This window comes from Chironomus tepperi, unplaced genomic scaffold (genome assembly GCF_022539635.2).
Source record: "Chironomus tepperi strain 1889 unplaced genomic scaffold, CSIRO-AGI_Ctep_v1 contig_363, whole genome shotgun sequence".
In the NCBI taxonomy this organism is placed as follows: Eukaryota; Metazoa; Arthropoda; class Insecta; order Diptera; family Chironomidae; genus Chironomus; species Chironomus tepperi.
Genome location: NW_027226485.1, coordinates 248998 through 263488, shown reverse-complemented (window position 1 = coordinate 263488; position 14491 = coordinate 248998).

Sequence of the window (14491 nt, the reverse complement as noted above, 5' to 3'; positions counted from 1 at the left end):
ACTACAAATCAGTTAATCAACCCGACTCGATGCCAAATTCTGGTTTGATTAACCACCCAGTGCCATTCGGAACTTGTAAAGCATGAATCCCATCAAAATCCATCCTTTAATGCTACAAATTAATTCACTATCATCACAAAAGATTTCATCGAATTCCCACTCAAATAAACTTAATTAGCAAAATGTTAATTATAAATAAATTGAAATTCAACAAATAGCACGTTATAGTCACAATACAGTATTATTAGCGGTTTAATAAAAAAAATCCAATTAGTTTTATAAAATATTCATAATTATCGACTACATATATTAAAATCTATTCATTAAATAAAACTTTTGTTTTTAGTTTGAATTACATAATCAATTAAATAATGCATACGTACCAAAAATATTACACAGAATCGATGTTCATAGTTGGGTTGCCTCTCTCTAATTAACAAAATGTTTTATTATTCAAGCATCGAATAAACAAGCTGCAAAATATGGAATGTAAATAGTTGTTTAAAATTTATTGATATATGTATTTGATTTCTGTTGTGGAAAGAGTATCCATTGTAAAAAATGGATATGGATATTTTGGATTCAATGTATGAAAACTAATAATGAGACTACATACAATATTAATATTGTAACTGAGTAGTTAGATGAACAGGTGTATTTGATGAATTTATCTGACATTTCTTCAGTTCAATCTGATTCGAGTCAACTAAGTTGTATTGAGGTCGACAGCATATCTAACAGATTCGATTTAATCTTTTCCGGTCAAACTTAGAATCGACTCAACTGGAAGTCGACGGTTCATGCAAAGAAATTCTTTTTAATCAATTTAATATCGAATTTAAGTGGAGTTTCTGTTCAGGTGTTTGTAGATGCTATTTAGCTACGGCATCGCTTCGAAGAACTTTTCATCAACTGGGCATTAACTAACCATCCATTAGTTATAATGTATTTATTTCCGCTCTGAATAGCAGCGCTGACAAAATCGTGAGATCAGTTTTTGGTGCATGTTTACAGAATATGTGTAAGCATGTAGGCGGAAATAATGATATTTGCCTCAGAATTTCATTGGTAATTGACAAAGGACAGTCAGCAATAAAGCCAGCTTCAAGCAGAAACTAAGAGAAGCCATGAATCGCAGTTAATCTGGACGATTGTAACTAAAGTCGACGACTTCGAGCTCTGCAAATTTTAGTTGAGTTGTCTAGCAACAATTAATTAAACTTTATATTTCCTAATTATAATTAGAGATTGTTTGGATATTCCAAACACATGGAGGAAATGGTGGGATATGATATCAATTTTCAAATTCATATTTTGCAATTAAAGTACCTAAAATGCCAATATTTGACATTACACGCTATTTAATGACCCCACATATGAAATTTTCATAAAGCCATGCCAATGCTTACTGGGATAATTACTGAGAATTAAATTTATCCAGCAATAATTAACATAGAACATCCAAAAATGAATTTAATGATAAACATCCTCGAAAAATTATTATAGATTATTATTAGTGGTCATGTGGTGATTATCATTCTTAACCACAATCAATGAAAACAATGTCCAGACATAATTGACATATTTGATATCTTCAAATCTACAAAAAATAATTCAAAATATTATAAATAATGGAACCGCAAATAATTCAAATTGCAAGTTAATCAGTCGAATTTTCATCACGATCTGATAGCAGGAACTGAATTCGATTTCAGTTACATGAAAATATATTTATTTTATGTCCAAATGAAATCAACCACGCAGACGAGTGTATATGAATTACAGCATCGACACAGCCACGCTTCTGAATATTTTATATCCCAATCCACAATGCTATTATTATTGACGAAAAATTATTTCAATTTCATATGATATACTGCACATTACGTACATGTCGTGTGGACAGCAGTAAAATAATCCGAAAGTTACGCTCACGTGCCATATTCAGTTCGATAATATGAAGGAACTTTTGAGCTTATTTTCTGATGATGGAAGCACATTTTTTCTGTCAATGACTTTGACTTGTCAGAATTATCTCTAATGAGTAATCTAGACTATTGTGCGTATGTCTTTTTGGATTAGTTACATGAATACATTTCATTGTCTCCTTGATGATCATAATTTGTCATCAAAATGGGACTGTGACTAATGGATAGAAATTACTTTTATGCCTAAAAATATTCTCTATTTGCTTAAGGAAAAATGTCATGGGATTTTCGTATGTTTTATGTAATTTTTGGATTAAATGTTATGTGACGTACATCAATGGACAGTTTTAGAATGATTCATGGTGTGTGAAAATCAAACGAATGTAAAAAGGTTCCCTTCCAGGAAGGACAAGAATAATTTTTTGGGGATAAATCTGGAAAAGTTTTGATTACTTTCCTGATTTTGCGGAGTTGTATTCAGGACTTGATGCTATATTGTAAACATTTTGAATTATTATATTGTTTTACTTACTTTGCTGGCCGTAAAGATCAATTATGATCCATGAACTCACTCAAATGGCACCATGACTGGGTTTAGTCTACCAATTACCAATTCTACATCTCCTGAACTTTAATTGATTCTTAATTGTGTCTTAAGATGTCAACTCGAGTCAACATTAATTGCTCCTCATTCCTCATCCCAACCCTGCAATCTCCTTAATTGTATTTATATCTGATCCCAATTTATTCAGTCTTCAATTCCCAGAAAATAAAAATTCCATGCTTGAACTAAGTTTTCCCACGACGCACTTCAAAATTTAAACTGTTTCCACATAAACTGACAAATACAGAAGCAGGAACGAAATAAAAGCACCTTTCTAAATGCCACAAGTTTCACCTTTTAAAAATAAAAGACGCAAATCCGCAAATTCTATCATTTGACTGACAAATGACGGTCATGCTGTTTCTAAAATTACACAACTGTCTAGAGATTTAACATTTGCCTAAATTTTGTGGACGTAATTATTATTTGCTTAGCAGATTTTTCACGCATAGTCTATAACTGACATGAATATGGATGGTGAATAAGCTCAAGGTTATAGAAAATGAGCAATTTCGGTTCATTTGATTTGAAAAAAAAAAAAACATCAGTCATATCAAATCAGCATTACGAGTCAAGTCATGAGGGGAAGGAAGAAGTGGAAGCGGTTGAATGGATAATGGAAAGGGCTTAAGTGAGCATTTGAGCATTTGAGATGAAGTGAAGTGGGGAATGGCTGATGCTAGGGGTGTTAATCTAAGCACAATCTATCAAAAGACATTTGGTACTGAAGTCAGTTTCAATTCAGCAGTATTTTAGAGTCATACCGGCCTGAAGCTGGATTTTGAATCGATTAACCGACTTGACCTATTCTGATTCACTCAACTCTTTTGTCAGCGACTGAAATAGTCCAATATAATCAAAAAATTGTTATGGCTTGCCAGCAAACACTGGTTGAGGGATCACCACACACCACACAATTCACAGTAACCTCCCCTAGCCACATCCAATTCACTCAACTGAGAAATTTTTTTGTACCCATTAAATAACATTCAATGAAGCAAAACGAAACCATATTTTGGGATATCGGCAAATCCTAATTGGGTTATTACTGATATTTTTCAATAAAATAATAATAATAATGATAAGCAAGGAACAGCGTAATATTTCAAGGGTCACCGTGAATGATGAGAGGCAATTATTGTAATTTTGATGAATATTTTAATTGGCATATAAAGCAGTTATGGCTTTATTTTTATCAAAAATTTTAACATAAAATATGCAAATTTATTGAAAATATTTTGGCATATATGCATACATATGATATAAGGTTGAATCGAGAATGAAGAAAAAATATTGAAATCATTTATCACACCTGTCGCGCTCACATTTCCTCGGCATATTCTTGTGTCATGATAAATCTATCAATTACATATCCGTCAAGTGATAAAATATAAAAATTTCTTCTTCATCGTCTTCAATTCTTCAATATTTTACTTTCCATTCTCTCTGATTCGAAACATATTGTCTTGTGTTCATGAAATATCGCTTTATCTCACAAATTACATAAATTTCATGAATTTGATATGAATCTCTCTTTCATAGCAATGAGCATTGACAGATGGAATCTTGAGAGAAAACGAAAACATATCGATTGAAATTTATCAAAATATTTTTGTATGGATTGTGATTTAGTCAATTTTAATGCGATTTTTCTTCTTCGTGGGAGGAACGGAGCTTATTTGTTAGACATATTGAGACGTGGGAAGAACTGATTGAAAAGATTTTGGAAGCTTTGATCGATATTGAAGCTTTTTTTGGATCAATTTTAAAATGTTTAAAAATTTAAACAGGATTGTCTTTAAATGACGTCCATTTGCAGGATTTCTGAGCATTTATTGTCCACAAAACTGCTTCAAATCGATACCTGACTTTACTGGAACTTCCTAATGTCAAATCTATATCAATATCATCCCAAATGAATCAACCAATGATTGATTCATGACAAACTACTCAATCGTCAAGATCCAGTCATCTCCACTCGAGCATTACTACTCAAAAATCAGCCGACAATATCTCTTCCACATTTCCATCACAATAAGGATCAAAGTATTGTGAATAATACTAATTTAAATCCCAAATTTCAAAAAAGGGAACTTATCAATGGCCAAAAATATACTCTTGACTTCTCAGAAGGAAGTTCTGGCAATTTCATTCGAAGAAAAGAAAAACTTTTTCCTTCCTTGCCTTTTTATTGTTATTAAACATTATCCTATACACTCGCCTCGTTTTAAGCATCCTTAGTGGAATAAAAGAAATTGTTTATTAATTTAAATTGGGTATCATTGTTGTCGCTGTCCAGGAAACAAAACCAAATAAAACAGAAATTATTCTCGCGAATAAATTTAAAGTAAGCTTTTGAGGAAGCTTTATCGGTGAAATAAAGGAAAATTCTTAAAGGGGATTTTGAGGCGCAAATGTGACCCGATTGGCACAAAGTTTAATGTTGCTATGGCGATGACTAGGAGACAGTATGCTTAGAATCAAGTGGGGAGTCAGGTGGCAGTCAATTGGTAAATTTGATTGTTCTCTTCAAGTGACTGTCACTTGGTTCCAGAGCTCGATATCAATATATGGAGTAGAGTCGATTTAAGTGGATTTTCCATACAAAATCCGAGTCGACTCCAAGCTCTACTTAGTTCTAAGTATTTAAACATTCGGAAATTACTTAGCACAATCCCAACTTCCCCGTTTGCTACCTAAATTACGAGCGTTCCCTTTACTACCATCAAGTGACCATGTTAGTCACATTTTAACATGCGCCGATCGGACAAGGAGCAACAAACACAACAAAATACACAGCAATAAACGAGAGGAGTTGGAATTTAAATTTACAACTTAAACGTGGAATTAAGGAACGAATTTTTTTTCCTTCATTTTTATTTTCACAAATTCTAATGAAAATATTTGAGTTTTTTGCATTCGTTGTTCATTATATGTACATGTAGCATGTACACACCATGTAATATAAGTAAATAAAAATGAGTATCAGGCAAAGATAAATGAAAATTCTTTCCTCGTGTTTCGAGTCACGTTTAATTGTAAATACAACTTTGTGAAGCTTTAGGTTTTTTTTATATTCGTAAAATAAAATTAAATTAAAAAGTTTCTTGAAGATAAAAAAATGTGTGCTTTTGAATTGCCTTTTTTTGTGTATTAGAAGTTCTTAGAATGATGCCTTATTTATTTAATATTAAAGAACTCATTCAAAATGGGTTTCTGTGCTATTATAATTGTTTTGTGTGCTTGATTAAATTATGGGTTGAGTTGAGTTGAGGTAAATTGGTAACTAAGGCTGTTTTGTAGTAAATTATGGCTTTTTAGATAGAATATATGAAGGAAAGGGCTGGATTCTTTCCCGAACAGTACATTGTCTTTGCTAGGGCATTGGTGCGTTGCAGTATTAACGGTAAAGTTGCCCTAGTGACGCAGTGTTGCTCTAGTTTCTTAAAATTGCCCGTAGTTACGCAGAGTTGGCCTAATGGCAGTGTGACGTCGGATTTTGATCCATTTGAGTTCTCAGGTTTGATATAAACCCATTCTGAAGAGCGTAACTTAGCTCTATAGGTGGAAACTACTTACCAATCACCAAAATATCAAAAAAAATGTCAACCAAATAAGACGTTACGTAATTGCCAAACGTTCCCCAAATTTAATTGAGTCTACAACAAAATCCAGCTTTAACTTCTCCCACACCAATTTAGCGTTGCCAAAATCACAAGAAAAAGTTGATGAGCCGCTAAGATTAAAACAAATTTGCTTAATGTAAACGAACACTTCCTTCTATCATGACATGATGAGAATGAGAAGCATAAAAAGTTTCTACCGTATGTATATCTACTTACATGCCCATATTAATATGCAGAAAAGTACACAAATATGATTTTACAATGGAATATGAAATACGAAATATAAATTTCAACATTTTATTTCACGAAGAATTTTCCTCCATCAAAGTTAATACAATAAGAAAATACAGAATAAAAAAAAAGCGACGGAAGGAAGGAGTGTATGGTGTGTACATACATAAAGTTCATGTAAATTTTTTCTCACATTTATTTTTCTTCTTTTTTTTAAGAATAAAAAGTTAAACATTTTAAAATGTATGAAGGAAACTTTTATGTTGAAATTTATGCAAAAGTTTTTGGCTAATTTTTTGATGATTAGAGGTTGAGGTTTGTGGCACTTTGGGATACTTTTAGTGAATTTTGAAGATAGATTGAAAATTTATGTGTTTGTGTGGGTCACGCTAGAGGTGTAATCAGGGACTTTTGGAAAGGATGGACAACTTGTCCAATTCAAATAATTTTCAATTCCAAAAGATAATTTCAACGCAATTGAATCAATTGTCAGTGACTCTCAATTAGAATTCATTCAAAAATGCAGGCTACCCTAGCAGTTAAAGAGCGTGCTCCCAAAAGCAGGGAAAACTAAGATCAATGCTCATCTAATAAATTTATGGTGAGAAAGCTCTCTAAAGCATACTCTTTGGTTGTTGGGGCCAGGAGCCTTTGACAAACTATAAGTAAAAACTTGGTTAAAACCAAAAACTGCATGCCTGCGCATCTAAAACGAAGAAAATGCCGGCTTGTGGTTTTTGACCATATCTTTTTCTAATTCCATGAAAATCTAAATTCTGTAATATATCAACGATCTCATAAGAATTCTTGGAAGGCAAATGTCGAAGAAATGGTGAAAAATTTGATTCTAAATTTGGTGTCGTTCTGGTCTGAGGCAAAATTTCACCTAATTAGATCATTTTTAGAACGTGAGCCTTCTAGGAAAGTCAAATCCAACTCTGTCTACAACCTTCGCATATCTTGCAACATTCTTACTTACTTGCTTCGCTGGCCGTATCAACTGTGATCCATGACCTCCCTCAGATGACCCCTAAAGCTGGCTTTATCGCTGGCTTCCGCCTGCCAATTGAAGTGCAGCATTCAGTATCCGATAAATTATCAAATCTGCTGATATATTCATTAATATGGTAAGATATGCGTCCCCAACCCCGTCAATAAGACTCTAACTTGAAATTATTACTTCTGAACTTGTATTCCAGAAATGTTTAACATATAATTTCATACATTCATGTAAAAAAAATGTAAAAGAAATTTAAAGAATCTATATCAACAATATTCAAATCACGAGTACATGAAAAAAAAGTTTAGTTATTCTTCGTTTGCTACTAAAAAAAGAATTATAAACTTTTTAATAATTCTTCTATTTTTTCTCTTTTGATAATTTGCCTTGTTCATATTTTTCTTGATTTATTAGTGGGATGAGCTTAGCTCGAGATGTTGATTTGATGATTCCTTCTGGGAAATTTTATGTTTTAACAAAATACCTAATTGAGTTTAATTTATTGAAGATTTATGAATGAATAGAGAAATTTAGTTATTGTTTGTTGGAGCTGGGAGGGTGATTGTGGGATGGATTGACCTCCCTGAATACCCTGCGTTGGAGTTTATTAGTTTTAATTGTACAAAAATTAGTTAAATTTATACAATTTTTTGCTTCCTAATCGGAAGCTTTTGGATAAAAATCCACAAATATTTTCACAACAATACACGAGCTAATCCCCCTGAAAAATTAATAAAGCATGACGATTTTCCCAAAAATATGTCGTTAATATTGGAAATGAATTAATCTTCCTCAATTATCAATAGAAGACCTTGAAATGTTTTCCTATAAAAATAGCAATTCTTGGAATTCTTCAATAATCCACATCCCGTGTCTCCAGAAGTAAGTTCTATTTTTCCCAACAATATTTTCATCCTTTTAAGCTTGTTTATGCATATTAAAGTAAGCGAAGGGTGAAATTTGATTAATGATTACCATTAATTTATTCATTAACGTGTTTGTTACGCGAAACTCACATAAATTCGAATTTTATGGCACGTATCTGGACTATATATTTATGAATTATCATCTTAGGTGACATAAATAACATCGATTGATATCTTAATGTTAATGAGAGTACTTTAATAATTTTGATGTAATGTTATTAACTGTTTTGAAGAATGTGGATTGGAGTTAATTGGGTAATTTGAATGTTATGAGATTTAATGGGTGTTTTAGAGTTGCAGGTAGGGTTTGGGAGGTTGATGGGGTCCAAAAGTGTTTGATCCTTGCCATGAAAATGAATATTCCAACAGATTGAAGTCTACTTGAATTTTATATGAGGTCAAATCGACTTTTTCATGCAAATCTACGTTTTAGAGAGTTCTACTTTAAAAAAGGAGAAAATCTGGAATTTTTGGCAAATAAATCTTCATTTTGAAACTCATTCGAGTCTTAAATGCCCTCTAACTGAGACCATTTGATAGATTTGTGAGAATTTGGACTAAAAACTGATTCCAAAAGTTCAATTTATTCAAAAAAGTGTAAAATTTCCATCTTAACATAAGATCCAGTCCTAAATTCTAAGATTATCACTCCAAATCACCATAAATCCAAAGATTAACTCTCAGATTTACAATAAATCTCAAATTTCACCCCGATTTACCAACAAATCCTCAGATTAAACCAACAAATCCAAACCAAAACTTCCAAATCGTTCCGAACCATCCCGAAAACTGAAACAAGCTACGAAGACAAAATTTCCTGCATAATCTTCATCTTTATATCCCAACTATTGCACATAAACTGGAATCTTTTTCATCATAAAACAGATTAAAATAAAAACAAATTTTCTTGTTCATCCCCTCACAATTATTAAACCTCACATAAAATTTCTTTCTCTACTCTCATTCACAAAAACAGAAATTCTCATTCAAATTTAAAGCGGGCAAAATCTCACATGACACATCAAATGAAACAGGCGAGGAAATTTTTTTCTTTTCTTAAGACACAAGAAGAAGAAATAGAAAAAAATTTGTATTTCAACCCCTTTTCACGTAGCATCTGTGCCAAGAAAAACATATACAGAAAAAAAATTGAGTAAGTAACTGCTGCTTATGGTGCTGTTGCGAGTTACATAAAAAACTTTACTTTAACAAATTTTTCTCAGTTTGTTAAATAAAACTTTAGACTTTTCTTCTCATGTATTAGACGCAGAATAACATTTTTTTAACATGTTAGGGATTTTTTTTTTACTTTTGGCTTGTTTTTGCTGTTTTTGTTGCTGCTGCTATGTGAGTTTGCTTTCTGAGTAAGACAATTTTTTTGAGACTCGTTTTTGGGACGTTGATTTATTAGGTTACGCATGATGAATGCTTTTAAAGGCAATTTGACAATCGGAAGCCAGCGATAGGGTTAGTTACAGGCAGCATCTAAGCGAGGCCTTGGATCACAATTGATCAGTTCAGCCATCAAAGTATGCAAGTAAATAAGTAAGGACGACGCTAGCATTTGTGATAACCAAAGCTCGAGTTGAACTTTACATATGTATATGGAAAGGTTGACATGAAGCGACTAGATTCTAAGCTTTCAATCGAAACAGAGTCCATGACTATCTTCTCACTAAAAGCCCTTGAAAAACACAATAAGTGAATGAACCCTAATGTCAAAAAACAAAATCAAAAAACAGGAAGATAATTTCCTTGAAAATGCTTTTGTAAGTAAATTTTGATTGACAGGCTTAAAAGTCAAAAACAAGACTCAGTTTTTAAAAACAGGGAATTGTGATTTATGTTTTAAAACAATACTTTTTTATGGGCGCAAAAGCCACCATTTTGCGCCATTCAGAGTTAAAAACGGTTGGTGGCTTAAAGGACTCTTAAAAGCTCTATGCAGGAGCTTTCTTCATTTGTGTCGCTTGGGTTAAATAGTTTTTGTGGCCTCATATCTTATAAAAGCATAAAAAGTCATCTGAGAGTCAATTTAAAATCTATTCGAATTAAAATCGACCAAAAAAAAAATCAAATAAGCATATGAGTTGACTTCATTTGATTCAATACAAGTCTACATCGAGCTCTGATACAAAGTAGTTTGTCTCATATGATTATTTAGTAATGTAAACTTAGTAATATTAATAAATATCTCAAATATCATACAAAATATTAAAAAATTAAGTCAACATTCATATTCATTCCTCAAATTTCACTTGAAACCCTTTGCTAAAAACCCATCATATAGCACAACTTAAATAAAACAGTTATTTCGTACTCCTTTACAGTTCAAAAGCTTCCTCCAACCACCAACATCAAATAGTTATTTCCCAACACAGAAATGTAAATTGACATTAAAATGTTCCCAAATAAAGAAGCAAAAAATAAAAAAAAAAAAAATTAAAAACTTTTTATTTCTGTTTACATATAACAAATTTGTACAGACACTGAAAATTTGCAGTGTATTACAAAGTTTCAAAACTCTGTAACATATAAAGCTGTATGACTACAAATCGAGGAAAATAAAAGTTTTAAATATGTTTTGGCTTTTTTTTTCAGTAAGTTGAGCATACAATTTAAATGTGGGTGGAACAAAATATTACTACCGGGGATGAAAATTGTTGAAAAAATAAGCTGCCATCATTTTGTGAGGATTAGGAGGGAAGCAGTTTGGGGACTTAGAATGAGTTACATAGAACTTTGCCATAATTATCAAAATTTTATCAATTGTGCGATTTTATACGTTGTAAAGAGTCAATTGAAGCCTTTTCTACCTCCATACCCGAGCGACACAATCGAAAGAGGCTCCTCTCTGGAGCATTTAAGGCTCCATTAGACCTATTTCAGTAACACCAAATGGAAGCCGTGTATTTTTGGCAGACAAATGGACTAAAATGTTGAAAAATCCATAGCAGAGCATTTTCATTTGTGTCGCTCGGGATACCTGCCATGACCTCCTGCATAATCCACCAACAGCATGTCTCACACCTAAATCACCTCACATTCCATGCAACAACTTCAAAATGACAAATATTTAATTACAAATCCACATAAATAAGCACAAAATTCATCAAAATAACCTTTAATAACCTCGACCAACATGACATCCATAAACCCAACTTTCTACAGATGAGTTTGTCAATTTCAATTCCCTAGCGGGGTTAACCAATCCACAATGACTTCTGTACTTGCTAGAGTTCTACTGATAAAACTGAAACTAAACAGCATTTAAATATGTGAAAGAAGAGTTAACCACTAGGTAAACTATTTATTTATATATCTACATAGTTCCTACATATAGAATTGCACACACATATCACAGTGAAATCCCATATATACTCTGACATTTTGTGGATTTTTATAGAAGAAATTTCGCTTTAGTTTTTTTCTCGAGTGAGGCAGTTTGTTAGAAATCGGAGATGAATTTTCTCTGTTTTGAGTCTAAAAAAAGTGTTTAAAATTACATTCCACATCCATAAAACATGATGCATGCTCCCTTTTATTTTCTTCATACTTTTATATGTATCTATGGATGGCAAAATAGTTTTAGAGACAAATTCCGATGGGCAATAACAACAGCATGAGCTACAATGGTAGTAGAATATGGAAGCATATATCATCGTATGGAACACGTATTTGAAAGTAAGCAAGAGAGCAAAAAAGGGATGAAATTTTTTGAGAAAATGAAATTTTTATGGTTTTGTGATATTAGTTTTTGTGGTCTGAATGGATTTTTTCAGGGGAATCGGATGGAAAATGGTGAAAACTAGAGCTTTCTACTTGGTCTGGTTGATGAAAGTTCGTCCTTTACAAAGCCAGCAATTTGAATGGATTTGACTCTAATTTTGTTAAATTTGACTAGAACTTCGTTAAGGTTGACTAAAGTTTCATTGAATTTGACTCGAATTTGACTAAAGTTCGACTTAACCTTACTTAAGTTCCATTAAGTTTCAACTTGTTTTGTTAAGTCACAACATCTAGCTTCAGCCAAATCCACAACATCAACTCAACCATCTCCCACTTCCACAACTGTTTCCAACCCTATTATGACATGAAAAAAACACAGTAAGCAGTAAAAATCACAGATATCTGCTTCTCACATCTCCTCTATCTATTTAGAATAACAATGAGCAAGAATCAGCATTTAAAATTGACAATTGAAAATGGTAATAATGGCGACAATGTGATGCTCACTGCATTGCTTTTAGGGATCTGAAGAGCATCTCACATTTCCTGTATGTGCGTTGTCTGAAATGTTTTTCTCATGACTTTTTATTTCTGTATTTTCAAGGAATTTTTTAAATGGTATATTTATGATGTGATGTTATGGGTGGATTGGATGCTGTTTTGTGTTATATTTTGTGGGTGGATTGAGTTTTATCGTATGCAAATATAGTAAATGTGTTTCTGGAAGATACAATGTAGGGAATATGAGCCATTTAGAAGTCATACAGAATATATGAAGACTATGGATGTTTTGTTGTCTCTTAATCACTGCCTGATTTAACTGCGTGTCGCCCGGGTATGATATTGAATATTTTCAGCATTTTATCCTTCTTACTGCTTGAACGCTGAGTAAAACGAGCTGCAATCTACCCTAACAGGCAAAGATCAAGCTCTTATAGTTTAGAAAGACCTCTGCGGTACCTAACGGCGGTCTCTATATCCGTAAGGGCTAGTCGATTCTATGTCTGGTAAATTTGACTAAAATCCACAGTTCGAAATCGTCCCGGATGTATGGATCTATGGAAAATTCGAGTTAATTCAATTTGACTCCCTATGAAATTCAAATCAGCTTCAAACTCTGCTAAAAGCTAAGTCCCAACCTCCAAAATACAAAAAAATTCCAAAAAGCATCACATTTCATCATCCAATCCATTCACCCCCACCAATATGCTCCATAGCTGAGAACAAAATTCCCCTTTTTACCATTTATGTAATGTATGGATTTACTTATTTATGTATAAAAATATGAAGATCTTATTTTAAATTACGTTGTGTATTTTACAAAATTGTAATCCTCTGTAAGCTCACATAAGCATCCTAGTATTGTGGGAATTAGAATGAGATAACACGAGTTCAGGTTCAAATGGCAAGGATAAAAAAAAAAGTTATTTTTATATTTAAATTCTGGAAAATTTAATTTTTTTAAAAATTTTAATCCGAATTTTCAAGCATTAATCCCTTACTAATTAAGAGCTGGATCTTTGCTTGAATATTTGTGGATTATCATTCTCAAATCTACATCAATAGACAATTAATTGCGTAATAAAATAAAAATTCCAAACAATATCTCTAAAATATCTTCAAACCTAGCCTTTAGTAACCATTATCAAGTTAATTAAATTATTATCCAAACACATTTCAGGATAATAATAATCAAAAGTTTCCCATACATTTATTAACCAAACATAATAGATATTTCAGCATAAACATTATGTGCAATCATCCAACAGCAATAATATAATTAAATTTTAATCGTATGTCTCAAAGGAAATTAGGTTGATTCCATGCGTACATATATATAGAAATAGGATTGAATGTTGAATACACGAGCGTATGAAAGTGGAATTCCTTAGAATGAATTTTAAATTACCTTCAATGCTTAAAGCTCCAATTTATTTTGAGTATTTACGAACGCCTTAAGAGAATTTAGAATGAATACACATGCGAGAGTATCACACGTATATAAAATCTCATAAACCTATTAGTGTGCCATGGATTTGTGAGAAATGATAGTTTGATATGTGGAAGTTTTGATATCGATGTGATAAATAAAATGGCATCTAATTTTACTATGCTGTGATATATGCGTGATTTTAAGAGAAATGAGGGAATTAAGGCATCATTTTAGGCAGGTTTGGGTATTTAAGTCTGTTTGAAAATTTGAAAATCCGTTAAATTTCAAATTTAGCTCTTAATTATTGACTCAAATTCAAAATTCAAAACTAAAAAATCCGTTAATTTTCAAATTGTGTCTATAAAAGCAAACTTAAATTCAAAATCCAATAAGCCGTTGAATTTCAAATCTTAAAACTCCCAATTTTCAAACTATGAATTCAATTCCCATAAATCCATTAAAAATCATACCAAAAATTCCACCAATCCTCAAAAGCGCTGCAGCATAAAAATTC